General features: G+C 38.0%; 1 long non-coding RNA gene across 1 annotated transcript in view; it reads left to right on the top strand.

Annotated features, from left to right (window-relative positions):
* LOC134791799 (uncharacterized) overlaps window positions 1–13,466 on the top strand; it is a 267,691-nt gene that overhangs the window by 225,223 nt on the left and 29,002 nt on the right. The gene's annotated exons all lie outside the window — the stretch shown is intronic.

Below are 13,466 nucleotides of genomic sequence, written 5' to 3'. Positions count from 1 at the left end.
AAATTGTTACGTTTCAAACGTAGCAGGGGAAATTTCTTTTTTTTAGTTTGGTACTCACAACGACACCTAGCGGCATTGTGGTTGAACAGACCGCACAGGATTGTCTTCAGCGCCATCTATCCGCACAAGATGGCACTTGATCACTTAGTCGCAAGCTGTTACTCTAGGAAACTTTATGGTTCTTATTTAGTATTAAAGATTTTCTTTAATGATTGAAAGATTTAGGTTTAATTCTTCTAAAATATTAATACTCAATATCGTTAGTCTTTTAATATGATAATTTTCAAATATTGTTTGGGACATCGTTTGCAATGCCTGGCAAAATTCCTTGGCTGTGAAGCGCGGATGTAGATTGAAAAAAAAAATAACAAGAGAGGAAATTGATTGTCGAGCGCGATCAAGTCACTGAGATTTCCGCAGCCATGTGAGAAAGTTGGTGCAGATCTTCTCTGGTCGCTTTGTACGGGAGCCATCCCTGTAAAATATGGAAACACACCTCGACTTCTTGTAGCAAGCAAACAGAACTCAACATGGCGTCCCATATTAAGTCCCTGTAAGGGCAAATTAGGATTATTTTTTTATAAATGTCGGCAGTGTAGCATCGGCAGCTTCAATTGAAATCCGGCTTTAATGCCGGTCTCTACCCTGGGTTTTTTCTTCGGGCACGTGTCGGCGCTGGGCGTTGCTGTGGACCTTGGGCTGGAGCTTCGTGCTGTTCATCGCGACGTTGGCGAAGCGGGCAGGCAGCCACCTGGACACGTGGCTGACGGTGTCACCGCGTGTCACCGCGACTCTTGGCTGTTTCCCTGCGCGCCTCTGGAGCAGTGCGTGGCCACGGCTTCACCGTCTTCCGCTATGGACACGTGACTCAGGTGTGGTCAGATCTAATTTGTTATTGGCTCTTTCGAGCTCGTGATTACTGTTGCGCATCGCGACGTTGGCGTGGTAGATAGGCGGCCACTTGGACACGTGGCTGACGGTTTCGGCACGTGTCACCGCGGCTTTTGGCTCCAACCTATGCGCCTCTGGCGTAACACGTGGACACAGCCAGACTGCCTTTTACTATAGACACGTGATTTAGGTGTGCTAGTATTAATAGACTTTAATTAGCTTCACGCAATAGTGGCCTCTTAATAGACTTCAAGTGCTCAGTGCATAATTAGTGTATAGACTTAATAAACTTTAACTGAGGCTGCCTAGCCAGTCCGATAGCATAGTGTTCTTAGTATACTTAATAGCATAAGGTTATTTTCTGTACTGCTTTACTGTACTACTACTGTTTTCCTTGTGTGAAGCTTTGGAAATTATATTTAATTGTGTCGAGCTTGAACAATAGTTTTCTTTTTTCTCATCTTAGCTTTACCTATTTTGTACGCTCTATAGCGTGCTGGCGCCCAATATTACTCATTTTCTCTCTCTAGAATTAATTTAGTTGGCAAATAGATTTTTAGGAATAACACAGACGTGTAGTGTGACAATAGAGCGTCAGACCCACGAACCCTGAATACCACCAATAGTCCATAGCTTTATAAGACCAAAACGCTTGTTACAAAATCACCCAAAACTACCCACGTACGACTACGTGCATTTGGGTAGATTCTTAAGATTATCTCCTTAAGCACGGCAATACGGCAACCCCAAAATTCGTCAGGAACAACACTGTACCATGCGTATTTTATTGAAAATTCGCTCGCTATAATGCAAGCATTAAAGCCGTAACAGACTACCGCACCGCGACTTTGGTGCGGTGCGGCGCACCCTATCGATAGTGTGTAAAGTGGTCGCCGTACGTGCGATAAGGACGCAGCTATAAATTAGAGCGAGAGAGATATATTTTGACCGCACCAAGGATGCGGTACGGTGCGGTTGTTTGTTACGGCTTTTAATTCGCACGATTCGCGCTGCATATGTGTTGCTCATGTCAAGGTCGTGTCATATCAATAATAAATCAAGTTGAGATTTTTTAAACCTTAACCGCTGCCATTTTAGTCTCGATTACCTACCCACCAGAATGATTTAGATGTTTAAAATATCAACCCTGCCACTCCTGTCAGGAACGATTTTTGGAAACATCGTCCGAAAGTTAAATTCAGCATGAAATTGTCAACTTATTTTTATCGGCATAATTCGAAGTTCACGTTACAAATGGCTCCTCTTCGTACTAATTGGTAACGCCTAATTGGTAGTCCCTGCAGAAAAATTACTTTCATCAACGAGCGAAGAGTTTCATAATTACTGCAATTAGGACCATTGCGGCGTTTTGTTCAGACGAGGCGCAAGGGAAGGGGATTGGCGAACGTGTTGTGTATCCAAAAATGTATTTATTATAAAAAATAACACGGGGACAATGTGGCGTTTCAAAGTAGATTGTTGGATACTTAGGCCCCGACCCACGCCTTATCATTCCCCATTTTAGGAACAACTCAAGCCCGCGTTATAAACGTTTTTATTGTTATTTTCATAAGGTTGAAGTGGAATCATATGAGTAATATCGACTTTTACAATTCCTGAAATGAGTCGGTGGCTACCACGGTAAAACGCAATTTTAGATCCTGAATTAAAATTATCATACAAATTATTAAAGGATTAATGAAAATTAAAGATGATACCGCGCTATAGTTCGTTTTGTTTAGCATTAGAAATAAGGTAAACAATCTTGATGTGACTTTTAATTGAAAAACACATTTTAAAAATAAGTTACGGCCAATGTGTAACAATTATGAATCTAATACGATCATTTATATTCTTCTGCTTTCATAAGTAATATTACTGATTTTTATAAAGCGTTTTTCAATTAAAAGACATGTCAAGATCGCTTACCTTCTTTCAAGTTCTTTCTAATGCTAAAAAACGAACTATAGAGTCTCTCGACGACGATTTTTATTTTTTTACGAAATGGCCTCTGAATGACTTCTTGTTTATCGATTACTTTTATGTCTCGAGCTCACACACTCGGATAATTAAGACAAATCGAGTAACGTAAGGCACATTAATGTGATAAAGAAATAAAGAATAAAGAATAATTAGGCCCACGCGTTTGGTCTCAAGCTATAGTATTATGTCATACATAGACTGATAAACTCATTTGACATTACCCTCCTTTGCTTTACACTGTTGGGAAAAAAATAGACTTGACGCTCTGACCTTTTAATAAAAAGCCCCTAGAACAAAAACCTTAAGTGCCTATTTACGAGCTCTCGAACGTTTCTATACCTAAAGCAGAACGGGAATTAAAATAGGTATAAACTGCATAATTAACAATTTTAATTCACAGAGAAAAGTTATTTTTCTGTTGGCTTAATAGTAAAACTACAAAGAACAACTATCTAGGCACTCAAAAAAGTATACTTAAGTAAGTTATCTACGCTTCGCTATCTCGGATATAAGTTGGAATGTTTCTGTAAAAGCTTAGCGCAAATAAAGTACTTTGATGCGTCTTTCAGGATATATGCACAATATGCACATGTTCACCGCTGTCTGATGCCGGCTCCGTTAAAAGCCACTAATCCATTTGCCTTTCATGCCAGTACGGAAAATGCACAGATATTGCGAGAAAAATATTCAGAATGTATGAAAACAGAACCAATGTAAATTGAATATGATGGTTACTTTACCAGCGGCAGGTCGCGCGCGCATTTTTAAAAAGGAAAATGCATTCATGAAAATATGGTTATCAAGGCAGGATAAAATTCGGTCTAACTTGGCGTTTAAAAACTTTGGCAGTAACGTAGAAATTGACTTGCGAAAAAGGCATTAAATTTAACGCTACAGTTTTCGAAGGTGTTTCCGCAAGAGCTTAACCTTCCCACAGCCAACCGCGTATCGAAATCCCTAATCGATCAGCTGTAAAGGGCCGGATGAAATAAGATTCTAAAAACCATTATCAGGGGATCTCCCTTTTGTATTCAGCCCCCGCGATCCACTTACAGCCAAGGCAGGGCGATGACAGTTTACGGGATCCAATATAGGACGTATTTATTATTCACTGTGCTTCCATATTTCATGACGTTGGCGTTCGCTAACTTAAAACGAGTAAATGATGCCGGCTAGACGCAGATCTAATCTCGCGTTGGCTGTCGGAGGCACCGTGCCCCGACACGCACCCAGATAAATAGGCCGCTTTGCATTATGTATAACTTTTCTTCAATGGAACTATACTTATCTTAGATATTTTGGCTGAAAATACAGTGTGACGTTTTCGTTTTATTTTGCCTATGTATGCCTACATTGCGTACTAAACTTACCTATTCTTTTTTGCAATAGACTATTTACTAACATGACAATCTGAATTTGAAAGATGAATATATCTCGTATTGGTTAATTACTAGTAAAATAAGGTTAAGTTTTAGATATTTTAAACGAGAACAGATTTAACCAAATAAAAAAGGATGTCCAGCTTTTCTATCTGCCAATATCAATTTCAGAGTATAGGTACCTTATGGGAAAAATAGTATATGATGTGGAGTTGGTCGATCTTCGTCTGTTCCAGCAATAGTTATTAATTATTTATTTTTATAGTCAGCACAATTTGACTAAAACAAGCATCCTTCTAAAATCAAAACTGAAACCAACCCTAGTCGGCCAAACGTTTTCCCGCTGTAAATAGGTGATTACAAAGCATACCATAAGTACTAATGTGCCTTTCTGAGCCCTTTCTTGTTCCTTCAAGTTAAAGAAAGCGACAAAACAATGACCCACAAGTTTAGTTCAGGACTGAAGTATGTGAGGGGCGGTTTCAATAGTTAATAATAGGTACCTATCTACTATCCTTAATTTTCGGGGATACGGGGATGGAAAATATTGAAGTCGACAGACAAAGTGAACAAAAGCTCATAATACAAAGCCCGAAATAAAAAGACGATACTTTTAATCGTTTCCTTACAAAAAGATTCCCTTTTTCCTGCACAAAAAAACAAATATCCAAGGAACGCGTAGATTCAGCTTTCGCAACAGGAAGCCCGAACGGAGTACTATGCAAACAACACAGACCACATACCTACTAGATGAAACCATACCTATAGACGACTCGCAGAAACGGCACATTATTGCTTCTTTGCTCGCGGTTATTACACTGATGTGAATTCGAGCTATGATCGCACACCGAAGCGGCGGCGGCGTGTGAATCCGCAATATCCGCATATTCCGCATCCAATCTAAAAACCGCCTTAGAGCCCTTAGAGGACGTTCACGTGAAGGGCGTAAAAATTGTTCCATGAGGATAACATGCGTTATAAAATGGTATTGGAGATGTGCAGTTTGCGGTGTAGTATTTTGCAAGTTAAAGAACATTTTCGCGTGGCGATTGCGAGTCTTCTTATTCGTTTCATAATGCAGAGTCCATAAAATATAGTCTATATCAAACAACGATAAAAAATAGGAAACCAGCGAGCATTCTCGTAAACAAACTCTGTTTTAACATGTGTGCCTTTACATTAAGCCGTGTTTGTTAAAAACAAATGCCCTTTTGTAGCCTGTTCACTTTGTAGATGCAGTTTACCTACAGCTAATACCATTTTACGCTTCGGTACATAATTAACATGTTAAAATAGGTACTCAAAAACGTGTACGAATAAGCTTCCGTTTTACCTACAGTCGGCGGCAAATCAATTTTCCATCTTACGCTATTAGGTAAGTAAATTCAAAATGTACTGTGTGTCAATATTTATTTATTTCTCGATGCAGTAATGTTGGTTGTGTTAACGAGTCATTTTTCAAAGGGTAAATTTTCCGCGTCCAGAAGTAAAACGTAGGTACCCGATACATTAAAATAACATTTTTTGTTGAAATTAATAGCAATTAGTTGGTTATAAAAAAATTATAAACCCACATAACTTGATTACCCCTGGTGCGTCCATTCCCCATTTTTTTAACAATCTGCCCCGAAAAAACCAAGTTCTATCTATAGGTACGACAGAACATGAAATTTATTGTAACATTTTTACATATTTACTAAGTTTTATTTTATTGTAAAAAGTTATTTATTATTAAATGTTACAACTTCAAATTATTGTTTATTGTTTAAAAAATACACTTTGTTTCTCATATATCGCAAAAAACTTGATAAATATGTTATTTAATTAACTTTAATATCCTTATACCAAACCGGATCCGGTCCGGCCGGATTATGGCCAAAATCCGGTTTGGTATTGAAAATCAGTCCGGTTTGCAATCCCTACTCATGATCCATATTGATCTACAAAATTCCTAGAATGCTGAAATTTGATATGTAAGCTAGTATGAGTAGGTACACAAACAACAAATAAATCCTAAAACATTTTATTTATTTATTTATTTTATTTATTTCCACACTTACAACTATCTTTACAGGTGCTAAACCTAAGTCAATAGTGCAACTATTAACATATATAATTATATATCTATCTAACATATGTATATCTCTAATTGATGTTATGTCGCATATAACATAATATGAACAATGTGGACTTATACCCTCCAACCCCTTAAATTAGGGGATGGTAGTTTGTATGTGACTTCCGCAAATTTTGATGCTAGAAGTCCGAAAATTGAGTCCCTTTGTTGTTAAAATAATAAAATATGTAATAGGATTTTTAGTAAAACACTCTTAAAATTAGGGGATGGAATTTTGTTTGGGTCAAAAAGAATAGATAGTATAGAGGGGTCCTGTCATTGTAAATTTTGTAGTCACTGTAAATTTACTGCCATCTATCGACACACGACTAAAACTCAAAATGAAAACGTATAAAGTTATCAAAACATTTATATATATATGGATAAATGATTTTATTATTTTTATATCATTTTGATCCATGTTCATTCACTGATATCTATGTGTTAAAATTGTTAAATATGAAACGGTGTCGTCACGCCATCTAGCCGAGGATAGGCTAAAGGTGTGTGCGCCATCTATTCGAGAATGACTTTTGCTTCAATTCCGAGGCACGTTTTTTCCTTAGACTTTATTCGTCTTATACGAAGTTACATATGTCTTTGGTTTGGGTTTTCCCAGACATACTTAATATCTTACTACTGTAGATAAAATAATAGACAAGATGCAAAGATGAGAAGACAGTGGGCTATGAAAAAAGGCAACTGAAAATAAACCCCAAAAAAAGAAAGGATAAATTAACAATTTTTATTGTCATAGACAGACATTTTCATGTAAAATGTTGCCAAGACGAGACCATTCGCTCATGCTGTCAATAAGTCATCAGATCTCATGTAGAGCCAAGCTTGTAACTCTTCTACGTACCCTACCTATTACAATATGTACATTATGTACCTACCTCCATAGTCATGCTCGCTTTCAATTTCAACGCACTGAATTGTAACATGGCAGTTCGTACTTCAACGTTGCGTTTCTCGAATGTAACTTGGCACAGTACATGATATGTCTACGCAAACAATACTACCTACTAACTACTAACTGTCCACATGTTTCACATGACCACACCACACCACAGCAACATGCATCTCTGTTTCTGGATATTTTAAACCCGACACTATGAAGACTACTACGGGTAAAAATTAAAATACTTTCTTCTCCTAGTTTCCTAGTACTTACAGCCCTTCTCAAGTTCTCTCTAGCCTCCTATATCATAAAAAAGTATTCAAAAGACAATAAATTTCGACTTATCATTCAAAAAAATCAAGAAATATTTGTCCCTGACTGTGATGCCTCCTATACTCATGAGATATGTTGTATGGGCGTCACATATTGTAGGTACCAGAGATAAAGTAAATACTTAGACATAAAGCTGTATGTTACATTTTAAAGTTCCCGAGTTCAGTTTGCAATCTCAAACTACACCTAGAGCGTGCGCCATCTACAATCAGGCAAGAAGCGGCAACAATTTGCGTGGAGGTGGGTGCATAAGCCACTTTACCCCCTTCGTCTTGTCTTCCTACGTAGACAAGTTTCCACTGCGAACAAGCAGCTAACTAGCAAGGCTATGTAACTAAAGATAATGTACTCAATTCGTCTAGTATTCAAGCTCGTCGAAATCGGAGAATTCGGAGCCGGTTGATTTCGCAGTTCGAGTTAATGAAGATTGGATCTTGTTAATTAGTTTTCATTGGGATTGTTTTGAAAATACTTCAAGTGTTAGTTAGATGATACTTAACACAATATGTTTGCCTACTTTAGTTGTAAATTACATGCACTTACCCGTCCATATATATACATATCTAACACATCGAAGCGCACAATATAAAGCTTCATTGTGTGGATGAGACCGCTCTAAACAATAAACACGCATGGTTACTTTTTACACGTGCAGTCTGTGGGCAACATTTACGCAGAGGGCCTATAATACGCTGAGAGTTCAGTACAACAACGTCCTGAGGATGCTGTTGAAACTGCCGAAGCACTGTAGTGCCTCTGGCATGTTTGCAGAGGCGCGAGTGGATGACTTTTACGCCATTAGGCGTAAAAGAATAGCGTCTCTGCTGAAGCGCGTGCGTAGCAGTGATAACAGCCTCCTGAGGACGTTGTCCGAACGTCTGGACTGCCGCCTCACAAAATACTGGGTAGAGGTGGTGATAGGCAGGGCTAAATAACCCATCTTGTCCCGTGTTCCTCTCTGCACGCATTATGTATATGTTAAGGTAGTAAATAGTTATAAGTTTTATGTAAGTACTAACATAGGATGTAAGTTCTTCTGGTTAGCTAACAATAATATGGATCTGTATGGTCTGAAATAAACAAATTTTATTTTTATATTTTATTTTATTTTATTTATTTATTTATTTAAAATGGTGCGTGTTTATGTTTAGATTTCGTGTGTTTTATTTTTATTCTAAAGCTTTCATCAGTAATAGGCAAAATACTTTCCACATTTTTGATAAACCTGCTTTTTTCGAGTATAAGTACGTTTCGTTCTCAGGTGAAGAATCTACTTTATTAGTTGTCAACAAGACGCTAGGTAGGTACTAGCATAAAGATGCAAGCAGAACTCGTCCCTATGACAACCAACAAAGTGGTGCTTTTTGCTTCTAGATGTTCTTTAAAACTACGTTACGTACATCCTTCAATAGGAAATAGAAGATCAAAAAGATCGTACAAGCCCGCTCCACGAAAGTATTTGAGAATACCTAAGCTTAAAGAAAAAGCAACACGACATCGCGCCGCCAAAGATCTCAGTGAGTAAGTGAAGTCATCGCTGCCAGCAGGTGAGTAAGCTCCATCCATTGATAGATATTACTTCCTTCTCCACTCGGGGTAAATACCTAGCCATGTTATCGCAAGAACACGGGCCTTGAGGTCTTGGATTTCCAGATTTATTTGACCTAGAAATACGTGAAAACTATGTGTAGGGGGAGCCTGCTTATATTGTTGCGACTGAACCATCGATTCGTCTGTGTTTTGTAAGCGTTTGAAATGTCAGAGTCTTATTCCGATCAAGCGCAGGATTCAGCAAACACTGAGACAAACTATAGATATTCTTAGAGTACGCTAAGGTTTTACGGATCGAGATCAACGTTACACTGGCTAGCCTTAGCGTATGACTCGCCTTCATTTGTTAGTAAACGGGAACTCGATCTAGTGGCTGCCGTACACCGTTCGACGGGGGCAAACTGAATTAGGGACGTTTTTCTCCATTTTATATCTCTCGCCCTCTAAGGAGCGACGAAGTGGTGAATTATTGGACTTACTTTATTTTATAAAACGATTTCGTCTCGGAGAGATTTCTGTTTACTTTGCCACAAAACGCTTTTCACGTTCCAGCCACATTAAATTGATATAAATTGATAGTGAAATTGATTTCAATTCATTGGTTTCTATTGCCATATTTGTATAACGAGGGATTTAATAACTAAATTGCTCTGCTCTGCTATAATTATTTGCGTCTTTGACGTGATTTGTGAATTACAGAATAAATACCTATTTATTTAAGTACAACAAGTCGATCAATTTTTGTTATTATTTACTATCATAAGACAGCATACATTTTTTATCCAACGTGCTAATACAGCTCGGTAATATTAGCTCGGTGTTGTTTTCCATTTGTCGGGATCTTTGCTTTTTTTTGTGCATATTTCCCGATTTTTTTAGTTCCCCATGTCATAAAGTCAGGATCTGATGATTGGGACCTGGAGAAACTGAGGGAGCTTTTGTTATATTGTATTACACCTATAACGGGTGTCGAACTTGGTAAAGTGGAATAAAAAATGTAAAAAAAAAAACAGAACATTAAAATTATGGCAGTGGCAAACTGTTCTGCAAATTAGGTTAATTTAGTTAATAAACTAAGCGTGTAAGGAGTTGTCCACCGCGTAACCACGACAACGAGGTAATATAAAGAGTGGGGCCTTGTTACATAATTTTCCAAGGCCTATATTATTGTACAGGATAAAGTTGGTGTATTTTCTTGCGTGTGTAATTTTGCGGTGTTTCCTTTTCATTAACTTTCCACGCACAATATTGCAGGCTGGCCATAAACTCGGACGGAGGTGCTCAGTTACAGCGAGGTCAGGGATAACTTATCCGCTAGATAGCGCAAATAGAACAAGCGCTGATGGCCTAGCGGTAAGAGCGTGCGACTTTCAATCCGGAGGTCGCGGGTTCAAACCCCGGCTCGTACCAATCAGTTTTTCGGAACTTATGTTACGAAATAACAATGATATTTACCAGTCGCTTTTCGGTGAAGGAAAACATCGTGAGGAAACGAGACTAATCCCAATAAGGTCTAGTAACCCTCTGGGTTGGAAGGTCAGATGGCAGTCGCTTTCGTAAAAACTAGTGCCTACGCCAATTCTCGGGATTAGTTGCCAAGCGGCTCCCATGAGCCATGGCAAAGGGCCGGGATAACGCGAGGATGATGAAGATGATAGCGCAAATAGAACTAAACGATAGCTATAAGCACTCCCATTACTGAGTATGAGGACGCGATTTCATTTGGGCCCACGTCAACCAAGCATACATAAGTTGAAAAATTAAAATATTTTCACAAATAAAGTTCCATTTGGAAACATTGGCAATTGTAATATAATGTTTGTAGAAGCACCTGAGTGGTTCGACTGCTAGCGTACTTTAGTGTGGTGTCCAGATTTCGTTGTATACTTTTCTAAATAAAAAGTCTAAAGGATGTTGTCTATAAGTGAAACACAAGTAGTTTCGCCCTCGTCTGGGACTAATGAGACTAGCGGAAATATTATACTTTTAATGAAATGAGACAACTTACTGACATGCAATTAGCCACCATTCAAGAAAAAAGTTACTTAATTTAAGTTACATAATATTAGAATGTAAATATTATTATTATTTTATCTATGGGTGTCAACAAGAAGTTTATAAATGCCCAATATCAAGGCTTGAAGAGCTCAAATATGACGTTCAATGACGCTTGAATGAATTTCTTCAGGCTACTTTTCTTAAGCTCAATAGCCATTCTCATATACTTACATAAATACCGCTCTACCAAGTAAGCTACCGAGATTTACCAGTGGAAAACGCATACTGCCACTAGTATTCCTGACAGTTCATTTTTCCTGTTTTTGTATATTTCTAAACATGGTTGTACTATTAGCTGACATTTCTGCTTAATATTAAATTAATTCAGACTGGATTTATTTTGGAATACTAATTAAATCTAGTCATGCTAACATTTCGCCAAAACGAGCGCGACCGCGGAGCGCTGACTATCGTAACTCGAATAATAACATTACCCTCTACACTATATATCAGTTTTATTTTGCAGTTGAGCGCAAAGGCTATATTTTAACGCATTTTTACACCGAATATAGCGGAAATAATGAACCGTACCGCGCGGGCGTCGAATGAATTAAAACTAATGGAACAGTTAATTTCTCATGAGGATAAAGCTCTCGGCCGAACTCAGCCGTACAGAGGTGTTCCTCCTGTCGCTTGCAAAGTCCAAAGGATCAAACGCACCAGTATATTGGCTACACGCGAAATGCGTGGTGGAAACTAAAGCCTGGCCAACCATTTCCGACAGTAAAAAACGGCTAAAAATTCAAAATTTCTTAGTTTATTGTTTAGTACACAAATTGTACGCGTCATTACAGTAAAGAAGCATAAAAAAGGCTGTCATTGTGTGAGGTATTTAGGTAGGTGTACTAGGTTTTACACTGGTCCGCCTGAGCGACCGACTAGACTGCGTTCGGTCCTTATGCAACGTCCAGTCCAGATTCTGTTGCACTCGCTTTGCTCACACTCACGCTTTTCATTCCCTTTTTTAACACAGCACTCAGTGTATTACTGTTGCTTACTAAACTTAAGCGAGCATTCAATTCGGACGAACCAGTGTAAGAGCGATTTTTGGTAACGCGTTGTCTTTGAAGTTTGTAGTGATGATGATCACTCGTTATTCGATGAATAATGATAATGAATCGTGAAAAGATAATCGATTCGATCTTAGTACCGATTTATTATAAGTTAACGTACTCTGTATTGAAGATCAAATCCATGCAATTAACTAACTTATTATTAAAATTATTAAAATAACTAACTAGTTTACCTATTTGATTATTGTTTGTTGAAATGATTGAATTCTGCGATTTTATCGATTTCCTTAACTTTCGGGAATAATCTACGTCTAAATAAAAGGTTTAAAAAGAACTATATAACGAGTACGTAATACTACGTAATTTGATAAAACGCCTAGAATTTATAATGATCTAATATTAGTACCAGTTTGAAGTTTTACTTTTTCAGGTTTTACAATGTGGACAATTAGATATTTCAAACTTTAGTTGGATTAAGGCACAAAGCTCGCCAGTACTCAATAACAGCAACATTACGCCAGCACCACAAATACAGATGCAATCGTTGTAAAACCAGCAATCTTGCTTTTGTTACCTCTAACAAATTATTTTATTTGGCCCGTAAACCAAGCGGTGGATAAGCATACTTCGTGAGATACCAGTGCCCTGTGGTAATAAAATATCGGACCACGACTATGCCGGATAACATGAATGTAGAACTGTAAATTTAAATCAGATTCAACACGAGTATTTATAATTATTTTTCCACATTTAGCTCACTTCATAGTGCGCTTTCCTTTTGATTATCATTTTCCTTTCATATCGAAGTTTCTATACCCTTTGTCTGTTCGATTCCATTTACATACTAACACCAACTCAGTCGATCTTCCGAAGTTACGCCATGAGTCAAGTAACATTCAGAATGACATTCAATACAATTGCAAGTGCCTTTGAATCAAAATGTTGCGGCGTTTTGCCAGTAAGATACTGTTACGAGTACTGTCTGTTACTACTGTTAGAGGCGATGAAGTGTGATATTCAAAACAACTCACTGCATATAATATGTACCTATGGATGGAGAGCGCCGGAAAATGGTACGTGATAATGACAGCCACGAAACTAGTCAGTTAGATTGCTATACTATCCATATTACTGGATCCAGGCTGCTTATCGTTGGGGGTCAATCAATGCAGACCCACGGCCAAGGTTTTTCATACTCTTAGCCTACGTATTGTGCAAGATTGTTTCAATTCTATGTATCT

Source organism: Cydia splendana, chromosome 6 (genome assembly GCF_910591565.1).
Source record: "Cydia splendana chromosome 6, ilCydSple1.2, whole genome shotgun sequence".
NCBI lineage: Eukaryota > Metazoa > Arthropoda > Insecta > Lepidoptera > Tortricidae > Cydia > Cydia splendana.
Note: the sequence above shows the minus strand (reverse complement) of the source record. Positions and strands in the feature narration are given on the sequence as shown.